This window comes from Panulirus ornatus, chromosome 11 (assembly GCF_036320965.1).
Source record: "Panulirus ornatus isolate Po-2019 chromosome 11, ASM3632096v1, whole genome shotgun sequence".
Lineage (NCBI taxonomy): Eukaryota > Metazoa > Arthropoda > Malacostraca > Decapoda > Palinuridae > Panulirus > Panulirus ornatus.
The window spans coordinates 17,470,187-17,484,860 of record NC_092234.1 but is presented as its reverse complement, the minus strand read 5'-3'; the positions used below and the strand labels follow the sequence as shown (position 1 = coordinate 17,484,860).

The 14,674-nt window shown below is 39.5% G+C and overlaps 1 protein-coding gene and 1 non-coding gene across 2 annotated transcripts in view; one reads left to right on the top strand and one right to left on the bottom strand.

Moving 5' to 3' along the window:
• The window catches only part of Polr3A (RNA polymerase III subunit A), a 140,187-nt gene extending 130,698 nt beyond the window's left edge, over positions 1-9,489 (bottom strand). Inside the window, exon 1 of the mRNA XM_071666698.1 lies at positions 9,358-9,489. The gene's annotated coding sequence lies outside the window, so the exon portion shown is untranslated. The remainder of the gene's footprint in view (positions 1-9,357) is intronic.
• On the top strand, positions 8,369-8,499 carry LOC139751641 (U11 spliceosomal RNA). The gene has a single exon (XR_011713401.1). It is a non-coding gene; the product is annotated as a U11 spliceosomal RNA (small nuclear RNA).
• Positions 9,490-14,674: the final 5,185 nt, after the last annotated feature.

The window sequence follows — 14,674 nt, the reverse complement described above, 5'->3', positions numbered from 1 at the left end:
TGCGAAAACACTCTGGAACTCTTTATTCACCTCCTTACATATACTTACATCACTCTCTACGATTCCTCTCTCCGTCCCTTAGCCAGATTACCTACTCTCTAAATGACAAAGTAAATCTTTACAGATTCATGAAAAATACTTGGGTTCTCTCCTGCCATGTCCACAATATCGTGTCAAAGTGCCTCAATGTTGTGTGCGTGTGTGACAGAAAAATAAATGATCAAAGAAAGACATCTTGCAGCAAATACTGTAGCAACAATGTAAAATTACATTACGATAATTTCAACGCAGATGGCTAAGTGTCACTACTACCTGAACTGTGGGGTGAGGGTCACCGCACAAGGTCGCTACACCGCTACACTGGAGGAGTGAGCGGGTCACACACATGTGGTGTTTACCTTCAATGTCCTGCTGTGCCTCCCTCCCTCCCTCGACAGCTCTTCCTGCTCACACTATACACCCGCCGCCGCCATATAACCCAGCAATGTTACACAGGTTACACATGTCACGGGGGCAATGTAGTACACATGCGGTATTTTTGCTTTTGTAAGGCCCACTTAACAATGCGCCACCTGTCTACCATTACGTGAACTTCATGTGTAAACACGGCCGGGCCGCGCGCCATCTACGTTACCCTGCGCGAACTATGATTACCAGAAATTAGGGCTATGGAACGATACCCAACATCCACCTCTACCTACCCTTGATCGAGCATTAATGGAGGACATCAGATCTGATACACTTCAGTCACCAGTTAATGTTGCTCTGCTAAGCCTATGTGGCCTCCATGGCTCACTTTTCTTACACATTGTAAATGAAAATATCAAATAACTTTCTTCCCACGTCTACTGATGCAGAAATCATCATTTCCGCTAAACTGCAAATATTAACAGACGGAACTGATTTCCTTTCTGGTATAAAGTTGTATTATTAGGAACTTCCTTCGTAGATTTCATGAACACATCATGAATAGGTTTTGTGAAAAAGTTAAAACCAGAAATCTTTTCATAAAATGTCTCAACTTTCAATGCTAATATGTACCTTGATGTTGATCGCATGTTAATTACCTACATACAGGCCTGTAAAACAACCACTTCTAAACTCCCAAACGCAAGGAAATTACCATACTGACAGTAGAATATTCTTGAGAATTTTTTTTTCCGAAACATTTTTATGATCCAAGACTTTCCACATCTTCCCTCATTATCATCAACTTAGATCACATAAAGACGAGAACATACGAGAGGTGAAGCTCCATTTATTGATCTACTGACATAATTTTCTGAGATTTTTTTTAATTTCTAAAATCAAAATTTCGAGAAATCGGCATCTAAAATGTTGGCATACATCTCTGCCCTTAACTGTATAGTATTATGTTCTACAGTAACAGTAAAGTATCACAAGTTGATTTAGACAATTCTATGTAATACTGGCAGCAAAGATGGCTTTTGGTCCCTGCTTTTTTTCAAGGTCGTCGTACCTTCTTCCACTGCCTTTGCCAGCCACCACCAGAACTTGCTCTCCTGGCAACAATATTCCTCCAAAAGCTGAACAAACTTCACAAACATTGAGAAAATACAGCGTGAGAATTATCGACACTCTGCACGGACCCCGTGACACCAGCGCGCAACGTACGATAGCCCTTAAAGGGCGAAAATATTCTAATCTATAATAGTGAGCCATGATATTGAACAGAGAGCGTTTTCTCTACCGTAATATATCAAAGAAAATAGTTTTGAGGGATACTTGCCTGAAAACTTTCCTCTTAAAGAATAAGCATAACTGAAATGTTTTGTCCTGTTCTTTTATCCTTGCTTTCCTAACTCGCTCACCTCATCACACAAGACCTTTCAAATCTATGAAAAATTACATCTAAGCTTAATCTTATCTAAAATTCCTATGACGAGACAGGTCAGCTTTTCGGTAATGATGACAGACATTAACTATATACCTGCAGTTTCCTTAATTACCTCCAAAATTTCGACGAACAATATGACGTAAGCAAGTTTAACATATATTCCTTCAATTATTATGACACTACATAGTCTCAAGGAAAATATGTGCTTCTTTACTTGTCATGAGTAAACCTATCTACGGCATCAGAAATGAATCTCTATATTTATAGTGTTACTTAACCTCATCTGTCGTAATGGCGACCATTTACTGCAGGTTGGCGAGCCACTTATCACATCATGAAAGCTCTCAGTCCAACGGCATAAAACACTGCAAAATTATAGCCAAATGTTTACATGTAGCGCCACTGGTGAATATATTTCCATATATGACCGAAATTTCAAGTAAAATTCCCATCAAAAGAAGAAATAAAACGAAGAAAATCGAGTTTTCCTTGTCTACCAGGATAGCTACATTTTCCCTTCGATATATACTCACAAGAATAACACTAAATGAAAACAATGAACATATTAACAAATGTTCATCACATGTACGTCAGCCAGAGCCCTCCCCAGGCAGGTCACACAGTGAACAGTGATGCTCAGATGTCATGACGCAGGTCCAGGGAAGGGCTCAGCGGGAGTCAAGGAAAGTAAACACTGCCACTCCTCTGGTGTGTGTGTGTGTGTGTGTGTGTGTGTGTGTGTGTTGTGCACAGCGAACGAGGATTGTGCAGGTGTATGTATGTACGGTATACACACTCCCTCCTGGGGACCACAGGTGATGGCCACTCCCTCCTGGGGGCCACAGGTGATGGCCACTCCCTCCTGGGGACCACAGGTGATGGCCACTCCCTCCTGGGGACCACAGGTGATGGCCACTCCCTCCTGGGGACCACAGGTGATGGCCACTCCCTCCTGGGGACCATCAGTTTTGTTACAATACACCCAAGTGTAGGTGGATGGTGACCTCACTACACACTCTCACATGACTCTCATGAGACACAGAACCATCAACAACTCTAATACTAGTCAGTGGAAAGAATCAAAATAATAAAATCTCTTACCAAAGGTTTTTTTTTCCATGTACGAATATATCTATTTAGTCAGAGTAAATAGATGATACGAGATGATACAGCAACCTTATCGGCGAAACAAAAAAAAAACAAACAAAAAAAAAAACCGAAAAACATGAACATGGGGGCCCAGTAATTCATGCGCTTTATACTTTGGTAAAACGAATGAAAAAAAAAAAACATGTTTAAGAACACCACCAACTGTTACTCTAAATGTGTGTGGATGTAACCCAAGATGAGAAAATAGGAGAGATAGGTAGTATGTTTGAGGAAAGGAACCTGGATGTTTTGGCTCAGTGAAACGAAGCTCAAGGGTAAAGGGGAAGAGTGGTTTGGGAATGTCTTGGGAGTAAAGTTAGGGGTTAGTGAGAGGACAAGAGCAAGGGAAGGAGTAGCAATACTCCTGAAACAGTAGTGGAGAGAGTACGTGATAGAGTGTAAGAAAGTACACTCTAGATTGATATGGGTAAAACTGAAAGTGAATGGAGAGAGATGGGTGATTATTGGTGCATATGCACCTGGGCATGAGAAGAAAGATCATGAGAGGCAAGTGTTTTGGGAGCAGCTGAATGAGTGTGTTAGTGGTTTTGATGCACGAGACCGGGTTATAGTGATGGGTGATTTGAATGCAAAGGTGAGTAATGTGGCAGTTGAGGGAATAATTGGTATACATGGGGTGTTCAGTGTTGTAAATGGAAATGGTGAAGAGCTTGTAGATTTGTGTGCTAAAAAAGGACTGGTGATTGGGAATACCTGGTTTAAAAAGAGATATACATAAGTATACATATGTAAGTAGGAGAGATGGCCAGAGAGCGTTATTGAATTACGTGTTAATTAGTAGGCGCGCGAAAGAGAGACTTGAATGTTAATGTGCTGAGAGGTGCAACTGGAGGAATGTCGGATCATTATCTTGTGAAGGCTAAGGTGAAGATTTGTAGAGGTTTTCAGAAAAGAAGAGAGAATGTTGGGGTGAAGAGAGTGGTGAGAGTAAGTGAGCTTGGAAGAAAGACTTGTGTGAGGAAGTACCAGGAGAGACTGAGTACAGAACGAAAAAGGTGAGAGCAAATGACGTAAGGGGAGTGGGGGAGGAATGGGATTTATTTAAGGAGCAGTGATGGCTTGCGCAAAAGATGCCTGTGGCATAAGAATGGTGGGAGATGGGCAGATTAGAAAGGGTAGTGAGTGGTGGGATGAAGAAGTAAGACTATTAGTGCAAAAGAAAGAGAGGCATTTGGATGATGTTTGCAGGGAAATAGTGCAAACGACTGGGAGATGTATAGAAGAAAGAGGTATGAGGTCAAGAGAAAGGTGCAAGAGGTGAAAAAGAGGGCAAATGAGAGTTGGGGTGAGAGAGTATCGCTAAATTTCAGAGAGAATAAACATGTTTTGGAAGGAGGTAAATAAAGTGCGTAAGACAAATGAACCAATGGGAACATCGTTGATGGGGGCTAATGGGGAGGTAATAACAAGTAGTGGTGATGTGAGAAGGAGATGGAGTGAGTATTTTGAAGGTTTGTTGTATGTGTTTGATGATAGAGTGGCAGATATAGGGTGTTTTGGTCGAGGTGGTGTGCGAAGTGAGAGGGTCAGGGATAATGGTTTGGTAAACAGAGAAGAGGGAGTGAAAGCTTTGCGGAAGATGAAAGCTGGCAAGGTATTGCAGTGGAATTTATAAAAAAAAAAAAGGGGGGGGGTGTGAGTGTGTTGTTGACTGGTTGGTGAGAATATTCAATATATGTATGGTTCATGGTGAAGTGCCTGAGGATTGGCAGAATGCATGCATAGTGCCAGTGTATAAAGGCAAAGAGGATAAAGGTGAGTGTTCAAATTACAGAGGTATTAGTTTGTTGAGTATTCCTGGTAAATTTTATGGGATGGTATTGATTGAGAGGGTGAAGGCATGTACAGAGCATCAGATTGGGGAAGAGCAGTGTGGCTTCAGAAGTGGAAGAGGATGTGTGGATTAGGTGTTTGCTTCGAAGAATGTATGTGAGAAATACTTAGAAAAGCAAATGGATTTGTATGTAGCATTTATGGATGTGGAGAAGGCATATGATAAGAGTCGATAGAGATGCTCTGTGGAAGGTATCAAGAATATATGGTGTGGGAGGAAAGTTGTTAGAAGCAGTGAAAAGTTTTTATCAAGGATGTAAGGCATGTGTACGTGTAGGAAGAGAGGAAAGTGATTGGTTCCCAGTGAATGTTGGTTTGCGGCAGGGGTGTGTGATGTCTCCATGGTTGTTTAATTTGTTTATGGATGGGGTTGTTAGGGAGGTGAATGCAAGAGTTTTGGAGCGAGGGGCAAGTATGCAGGCTTTTGTGGATGAGAGAGCTTGGGAAGTGAGTCAGTTGTTGTTCGCTGATGATATAGTGCTAGTGGCTGATTCGGGTGAGAAACTGCAGAAGCTGGTGACTGAGTTTGGTAAAGTGTGTGAAAGAAGAAAGCTGAGAGTAAATGTGAATAAGAGCAAGGTTATTAGGTTCAGTAGGGTTGAGGGACAAGTCAATTGGGAGGTAAGTTTGAATGGAGCAAAACTGGAGGAAGTAAAGTGTTTTAGGTATCTGGGAGTGGATTTAACAGCGGATGGAACCATGGAAGTGGAAGTGAGTCACAGGGTTGGAGAGGGGGGCAAAGGTTCTGAGAGCGTTGAAGAATATGTGGAAGTCGAGAACATTATCTCGGAGAGCAAAAATGGGTATGTTTGAAGGAATAGTGGTTCCAACAATGTTATATGGTTGCGAGGCGTGGGCTATAGATAGGATTGTTTGGAGGAGGGTGGATCTGTGGGAAATGAAATGTTTGAGGACGATATGTGATGTGAGGTAGTTTGATCAAGTAAGTAATGAAAGGGTAAGAGAGATGTGTGGTAACAAAGAGTGTGGTTGAGAGAGTAGAAGAGGGTGTTTTGGGATGGTTTGGTCGCTTGGAGAGAATGAGTGAGGAAAGATTGACAAAGAGGATATATGTGTCAGAGGTGGAGGGAACAAGGAGAAGTGGGAGACCAAGTTGGAGGTGAAAGGATGGAGTGAAAAAGATTTTGAGCGATCGGGGCCTGAACATACAGGAGGGTGAAAGGCGTCCAAAGAATAGAGTGAATTGGAACGATGTGGTATACTGGGGCCGACCTGCTGTCAATGGATTGAACCCGGGCATGTGAAGCGTCTGGGGTAAGCCATGGAAAGTTTTTTGGGGCCTGGATGTGGGTAGGGAGCTGTGGTTTCGGTGCATTCCACATGACAGCAACAGACTGAGTGAACGAATGTGGCTACCTCGCACGCGAGCGGGGGAGGGGGTGCCATTTCATGTGGCGGGGTGGTGACGGAATGGATGAAGGCAGCAAGTATGAATATGTACATGTGTATATATATGTATATGTCTGTGTATGTACGTTGCAATGTATAGGTATGCATATGTCCGTGTGTGGGTGTTTATGTATATACATGTGTATGTGGGTGGGTTGGGCCATTCGTCTGTTTCCTTGCGCTACCTCGCTAACGCGAGAGAGAGCGACAAAGTGTAATATATATATATATATATATATATATATATATATATATATATATATATATATATATATATATATATATATATAACTTTAACCTTAGTAGTCTAAATATATCTAACCCTGCAAGTCCGTTTTTCTGACAATCACCTTCCACCGGCACCTGTGACTTTTCTGGGGATTTTTCTAGTTCATATCGAGGTAGGAAGGAAGACCAGTGGAATCCCATTTCTCTACCCAACAAAAATATCTGCCCAAAAATTAATAATAATAATAATAATAATAATAATAATAATAATAATAATAATAATGCTATCACAGTTTCACACCAACAAAATCAGCTGGAGACAATGGTTTCGGATATTGGGACATTTCTATACATCTCAACAATACTTACATACGAACTAAAGGAGAAAAAAGAAATGGAGCGCTTAACTGAATTTTATAAACAAAATTCAAAATGTATTTTTTTTTCAAAAGGCTTTATATCCATCATGTTGGCCGCCAAGGTTCCTACAGTTCTACTGCAAGAAAACGGGAAACATGACACCACTTGATGACCCCGGAGGTCGTACAGTCGTCACAACGTATCCCGGACGAGATCAATTTGGTTGTTAATTTGTTTACAGTAAACTTATTAACCTGTCAGGGTCATTAGAATCAGAAACGTCAAGATATAAACACCAAACAAAATATCTGGAGCACACTCAGGCTACCGAGAGAAGAAATGATGCTATAAACACTGCCAGGGACACACTGATGCTTATTCAAATTAGATAAACAAAAGGGAAAAGTTACGTCATACAAACTTTTAAAAATTATAGACCAACAATCCTATTTTGGCTAGAAAGGTCAAATTTCACTCAAACGAGGCTTGGCAATTTGTTTTTCTCAGCGGGGTTGTCAACATGTAAACTGTTTCAAAGTTGAAATGAACTGGTCTAATGATTAGACCAAATATATTTTGCTTGAAGTCCTAGACTGCCATCACTGGGTCTCAGCCCACCTTAGGCTATCATTGATCGTCTCATCATAAATCCAACACAAAATCTGTAATAAGGCTGAGCTGAGACTAACAAAGACAGAAATGACGGTGTATCTGCTCAGATACCATCTTGTTCAACTAACAACATACCATAAACTGTACAAAAGACATGATTAGTCAAAACCGGCACAAGAATCACGTACAAACAACATTGTATCATACAATAGAAGGCTTTATGGCGACTTTGTTCATTTCTGTCATTCAAAGTAGGACATAAGAGTCTGCTGCTAACTCAGACCATGGTCGTCCACCAGACTTCCCTTGTACCGATAAACACAAGACCTTGTCAAATAATAGTTTCGATATCCCTTTATATAACTTGCATATAAAATATGCAACATGCAGTGATAATTTTCGACTGAATCGAATTTACATCAAGAATGGATATAATAGTAGGTTTCCAGCAAATATTAAACACATGTCAAGACTGTAAACCAAACGAAAAACCTTTCCATATATTACAATTGGTTCTCGTTTTCAATACATAATGTACTGTGATGTGTGATGTTTCTCTGGTCTGTTCACAATGATTCATACAATTTCATTCTTAACACATCGTTTATGCTAGTACTGTGGTTCACAATGCTTTATTTAATTAAATACGTTAGTATGCCTAATATCGAATGATACACTTTACGAAAAAAATATGACAAAAGTATAAAATTCCACATTTTACTTTTGAAAATTTGTAATGAAATGCAGAAAAATTAGAAATATATATTTCTATTCAAATTATTTTTTTAAATACCATAAGTAATTAAAATATCTTTAAAACAACATACATTTATCCTTACGCGTATCTTTGATCATTCTAAAAAATACAGTCAGCAACACGCCGTGTAACAATTTGTATAAAAGGGTGTTTGCCTTACTAAATGGCACGCGGGGCAACTGCTCTGTGGGGTATGGCCATCAAGACATACCCAGCACATAATTTTTGAATCTGGGAGGGAAGTTTGTATGCCCTGAGCTCGGACGCCCTCCATATAATTACGTCAACATCAAAACTCTGGTTGTAGCTGGAGCTTTTACCACCATCATTTCATTTTGCCATAAACTCTACTGTTATTCAATTTATAAAGATGGTAGTAATGAATATTGGATTTTAAACGAATATTAATTCAATACTGGATTAAATTACCAGTTTCGGAGTAACAGGTTAAGCGTCTAGCCTCGAAAATAGTGTGCAAATCTACCTCTTTTCTTGGTGGTGGGTATCATCTAACTCATGAATGACTCATCCTCAGATGAATACACCAACAAAGTATGAGTAAAGGGACTGAACTCTGCCTCATCCTCACCTGACTGTCAATAATGGATGATTACATCCTTCTCATAAATGTTCATCTTCAAACTAGAATACAAAACATGTACACATCGGTCGCCCACATGTTCTGCATGTAGGTCCTCATATATATGTGTACTTCTACAAGTACAGTAGTACAGTACAGTAGTGTACAGTAGTAGCTACAGCACTTATAAAGCACATCTCGGTAGGCAGTTCACGTGGGTACACGAACAACACACACTACCACGGAAATATTGTCACACTACTAAGTTAACTACGGTAAACCTTTGACGGCCATGGTTCCTGTACGACAACATCTATCAAGGAGACTGTGGGTATAAATATTACGTGAGGGAGTTCATGGAGGGACTGAGAGAAGTGGAAACTTATCTACCGTAATCATTTGCGTGATGGCAGTTCCCGGAGGAAATGGCCGTTTGGAAAATAAAACCTTGGTACGTTGTCAGCAGCGGCTTATAAGGTTGTTAACCAGAAAGACTACAGGTAATTCATGGGTCATGGCCAGAAAATTAATGGATGAATATTTACTTACCTCAGGTTTACAATATGGAGTGGCTGGTTGGAGATCGGTAAAATGGAGATGCTTGACGTAAACCTGTGCTGCGACTCTTTCAAGTAAACTTAAATTCTCTAATTTCACTGATCATTCAACAGTCAATGGACGTTATGGCTTAGCTGTCTAAGTTTCTATTATGTACCAAAAAAATGGCAAATTTCATGATTTGCAAGTATTGCACACTGTCTTCCAATACACCTGTCTAAAATTGACAGACAATATAGTACAAGTTTGACAGTAAATTACTGGATGATGGTGCTTGCTGCTGCCACTCTGACCACACAGACACTGAGGTTGGCTGGTTGGTCGCTTACCTCATCAATTACAAGGTTCATTAAGGCCGTTAACCTCAAGCTACATCCATCTAAAAATGATGTAACACTTTCTTGAAGTATTGAAGATTAATGTAAGACCACAATACACTCAAATTATGTATATTACCATTGGTATGTGTATGGCATCAAGCTATGACGCTTTCAGTGACGTAGGTCCCAACCCGGTGGTTATCTGGTCGTATACTGTATGAATGTCTGTAAAGTTCACGGGAATTCTTGAATTATTTTCATTTTTTTTTCATTGACACTATATGTTTATTAAGCTCAGGAAAGCAAAATGTTTAAAAAGTGATTTGAAGTACAAGATTATCACCTTTTTTTTGGTCCAAATTTGTAGATAGATGGTCGTACGTCTGCCAACTCACTATACGTAACCTATCGTACACCTTTTACCAAGTAAACATTAATGTCCGCTTTTGTGTTCATCATAGAAGTATATGTAGATATAACAAGAAGCTCCGCCTGCACGACCATACACCGAGAGTGAAAAATCACCTTTGGCGGGGTTGTAGCACTAGCAGTTGTAGCTTCCAAAAACATTTTCGAAACTTCTAACCTGCAGGAATCTAAGACACTTCCACGGCCACACCAGCAGGTCTCACAGGAGAAACTGGTCATGGTGCAGTCTGGAATAACTCTATGAATATGTCTAAGACAGATCAACGTAAGAGATTAAGAAATAACAGTAACAAATGTTGATGGCGTCATTATTATAAATGAAATCCAGCGGCACGTCCGTGATGCAATAGCTGGATGGATGATGGGCAAATTGCTTCACACTTGAAAAGGGATGGAAATGAGTATAAAATAAAAACTAGTGTTGGACATTGGTAGCCATAGGAATAAATGTTAACATACATATAGATCATCAAGTACATGTGGGAGATTATCAACATCTGGGGGTAACATCTTTATTGCCCAAAATCGACAGCAAGTGGATATACACAACAGAATTATTATAATGCAAACCTCAGTCTTCTGTAACCCTAGAGTCCTGAATGGTAAAACTATATTACTAAAATGCCAAACAATAATACTTGCCACCCGTCATTGTAAGACCCACTTTAATATTTGGATCAGAAGCACTTAGGCTGTTAACGAAAATTATAATATTGGACGAGTTCTGAAAAACATTAAGATCTGAGAGGATTTAGATATTACATCTGTACTAGAAATAATTGAAAAGCACAGGCTATGATGACATGGTCATGTACAAAGATTGAAAGATATAAGCTATGGTAAGGTTGATTTAGACCCTTGAGGGAAGATGTCCAGTTGATTATCTAGGATGAGTCGGATTGAGGCCACCAAGAGCTTGCCTGAAAGACAATTTAACGTAAGAGGAAGCTGAAAAAGAATTACCTGGGCAGGAACAAACGAATACTGACTGGCTAGCCGTCAAGACAGGCGCGTTCATATGCACTATATATATATATATATATATATATATATATATATATATATATATATATATATATATATATATATATTTTTTTTTTTTTTTTTCTGTCTCCCGCGTTTGCGAGGTAGCGCATGGAAACAGACGAAAGAAATGGCCCAACCCACCCCCATACACATGCATATACATACGTCCACACACGCAAATATACATACCTACACAGCTTTCCATGGTTTACCCCAGACGCTTCACATGCCTTGATTCAATCCACTGACAGCACGTCAACCCCGGTATACCACATCGCTCCAATTCACTCTATTCCTTGCCCTCCTTTCACCCTCCTGCATGTTCAGGCCCCGATCACACAAAATCTTTTTCACTCCATCTTTCCACCTCCAATTTGGTCTCCCTCTTCTCCTCGTTCCCTCCACCTCCGACACATATATCCTCTTGGTCAATCTTTCCTCACTCATTCTCTCCATGTGACCAAACCATTTCAAAACACCCTCTTCTGCTCTCTCAACCACGCTCTTTTTATTTCCACACATCTCTCTTACCCTTACGTTACTAACTCGATCAAACCACCTCACACCACACATTGTCCTCAAACATCTCATTTCCAGCACATCCATCCTCCTGCGCACAACTCTATCCATAGTCCACGCCTCGCAACCATACAACATTGTTGGAACCACTATTCCATCAAACATACCCATTTTTGCTTTCCGAGATAATGTTCTCGACTTCCACACATTCTTCAAGGCCCCCAGAATTTTCGCCCCCTCCCCCACCCTATGATCCACTTCTGCTTCCATGTTTCCATCCGCTGCCAGATCCACTCCCAGATATCTAAAACACTTCACTTCCTCCAGTTTTTCTCCATTCAAACTCACCTCCCAATTGACTTGACCCTCAACCCTACTGTACCTAATAACCTTGCTCTTATTCACATTTACTCTTAACTTTCTTCTTTCACACACTTTACCAAACTCAGTCACCAGCTTCTGCAGTTTCTCACATGAATCAGCCACCAGCGCTGTATCATCAGCGAACAACAACTGACTCACTTCCCAAGCTCTCTCATCCCCAACAGACTTCATCCTTGCCCCTCTTTCCAAAACTCTTGCATTTACCTCCCTAACAACCCCATCCATAAACAAATTAAACAACCATGGAGACATCACACACACATATATATATATATATATATATATATATATATATATATATATATATATATATATATATATATATCCCTGGGAATAGGGGAGAAAGAATACTTCCCACGTATTCCCTGCGTGTCGTAGAAGGCGACTAAAAGGGAAGGGATCGGGGGGCTGGAAATCTTCCCCTCTCATTTTTTTTTTAATTTTCCAAAGGAAGGAACAGAGAAGGGGGCCAGGTGAGGATGTTTCCTCAGAGGCCCAGTCCTCTGTTCTTAACGCTACCTCGCTGAGGCGGGAAATGGCGAATAGTATGAAAGAAAGATATATATATATATATATATATATATATATATATATATATATATATATATGTACATATAATCTTTTATACTTGATCGCCGTTTCCCCTGTTAGGGAGGTACCGCTAGGAAACAGACGAAGAAAGACCCATCCACTCGTATACACACATATATAACGTCATATACACATATACATACACATATATACATACATATTCATACATGCTCGTCTTTATCCATTCCTGGCGCCACCCCGCCCCGCAGGAAACAGCATTGCTACCCCCGCTTCAGCGAGGTAGCGCCATGAAAACAGACAAAAAAAAAAGGCCACATTCTTCCACAGTCTCTAGCTGTCATGTGTAATGCACCGAAATCACAGCTCCCTATTCACATCAATGCCTTGCAGGCCTTTTCATGGTTTACCCTAGACGTTTCACATGCCTTGGTTAAATCCATTGACAGCACGTCGACCCCGGTATACCACATCGTTCCAATTCACTCTATTCCCTGCACACCTTTCACTTGTTAGCTCATTTAGATGTATTATATGAAATACGAAAAAGGACACTAAAACCAAACTTTAAGTTGATTCTTTAATTTCAAAAATAGGATTTCAATCTGACATACCAACAAATGACAAATACAAAGTTTGGAGTGAATGACTTCTACAGACGATTTTCATTGGTCATTCTTCTTCTCTCTGAATTTTCATGTTCATTGAGTACTCTCAGGATGTATAATCACAACTGCACAGGTATTTCTCCAGTTCCTGGGCAAAGTCAGCACTGAACAGCTAATACACTGACATAATTGTTTGCTGAATCATAAAAGCCGGTCAGTGTGTGATCTGCCATCTCCATCCATGCAAAAAGGTACGTATGATACAATTCTTATAATACTTTCATAATGCCTAACAGAAAAGAACGGCTACATAATAAACATAGATTATAACATCAGTTGGAAATACTGTAATTGGGAAAGATGATTAGATGGTATTACATGACTAATGTATCACCTTCTTAAGTGATAATATACCTTGACTGTATTTTTCTTTACCATGTTTTTATGTGCAAACAACATCTCACCAACAATACAGCACAGGTTCTGTTCTCAATGACAATACAATACTGTTTTCAATGACTCTGAAATGATTATGCTTGGGGTATTCCTGGAGAGGTTACTTGATGAGATATAACATGATTAAGGGTTAAAATTGTGTAAAGCATCCCACACTGAATTACAATAAAAATATGCGAATGATTAGTTATCTCTCCGTGAAAAGTAAATATGTCTAAAAATATGCGAATGATTAGTTATCTCCGTGAAAAGTAAATATCAGTCCTATATAACTCTAGCTAGATATCACAGCTGTGCTCAGCAACTATAAAATAAGAAAGGTCTTTGTACTTTGCATCTCACAAGTTACCACTGGTCCATGTTTCGTAAAATAATAATGCCAAACAGCTCTTAAGGGACAGTACCTGACCTGTGCAAAATGTTTTTAGAAACAGTGAAACAAAAGATAAATTTAAGTATCACAGCATCAATCATCAGTCAAAAAAAGACTATACAGGGCATATAGCGTTATGTTCAAGGTAATCTGTTGTTACTGAGGAATGTTAATGTATGAGTAATTGAAATCCATGTTATAGTGGAGTTATGTTCCAGATCAAATATTTCTCCAATCTAATTCTTATGTGTGGTCTAGAGGTAAATTTGACTCTCTGAATTAGCAGCTGTTGACATTTTCCTGGTAAATTGGATGATATTTAATGATTCTCACTGAGAATACTGGTGATGAGGCACAAGTGATAGAGTGGAATGGGTCGGTATGAACAGTTTGTCAAGCCTTCTACAATAAGTTGTTCCATTTCAGCATGCAATACTTATGTTCATTAATATATTTGGCCATTATATTAACTGTTTCAATGTTTTCAAGCTAAAAAGATCTTACTTTTATGGCATATTAAGATTATAAAACCTTGGTGTTCCTTATAAGATGATGTTCAGTAGCTGGAATAAAAAAAAATGATATATTGCTTTGATATCATTATAAAAGGTATTTTAACTGATAACCTTTACATTGTATTTACA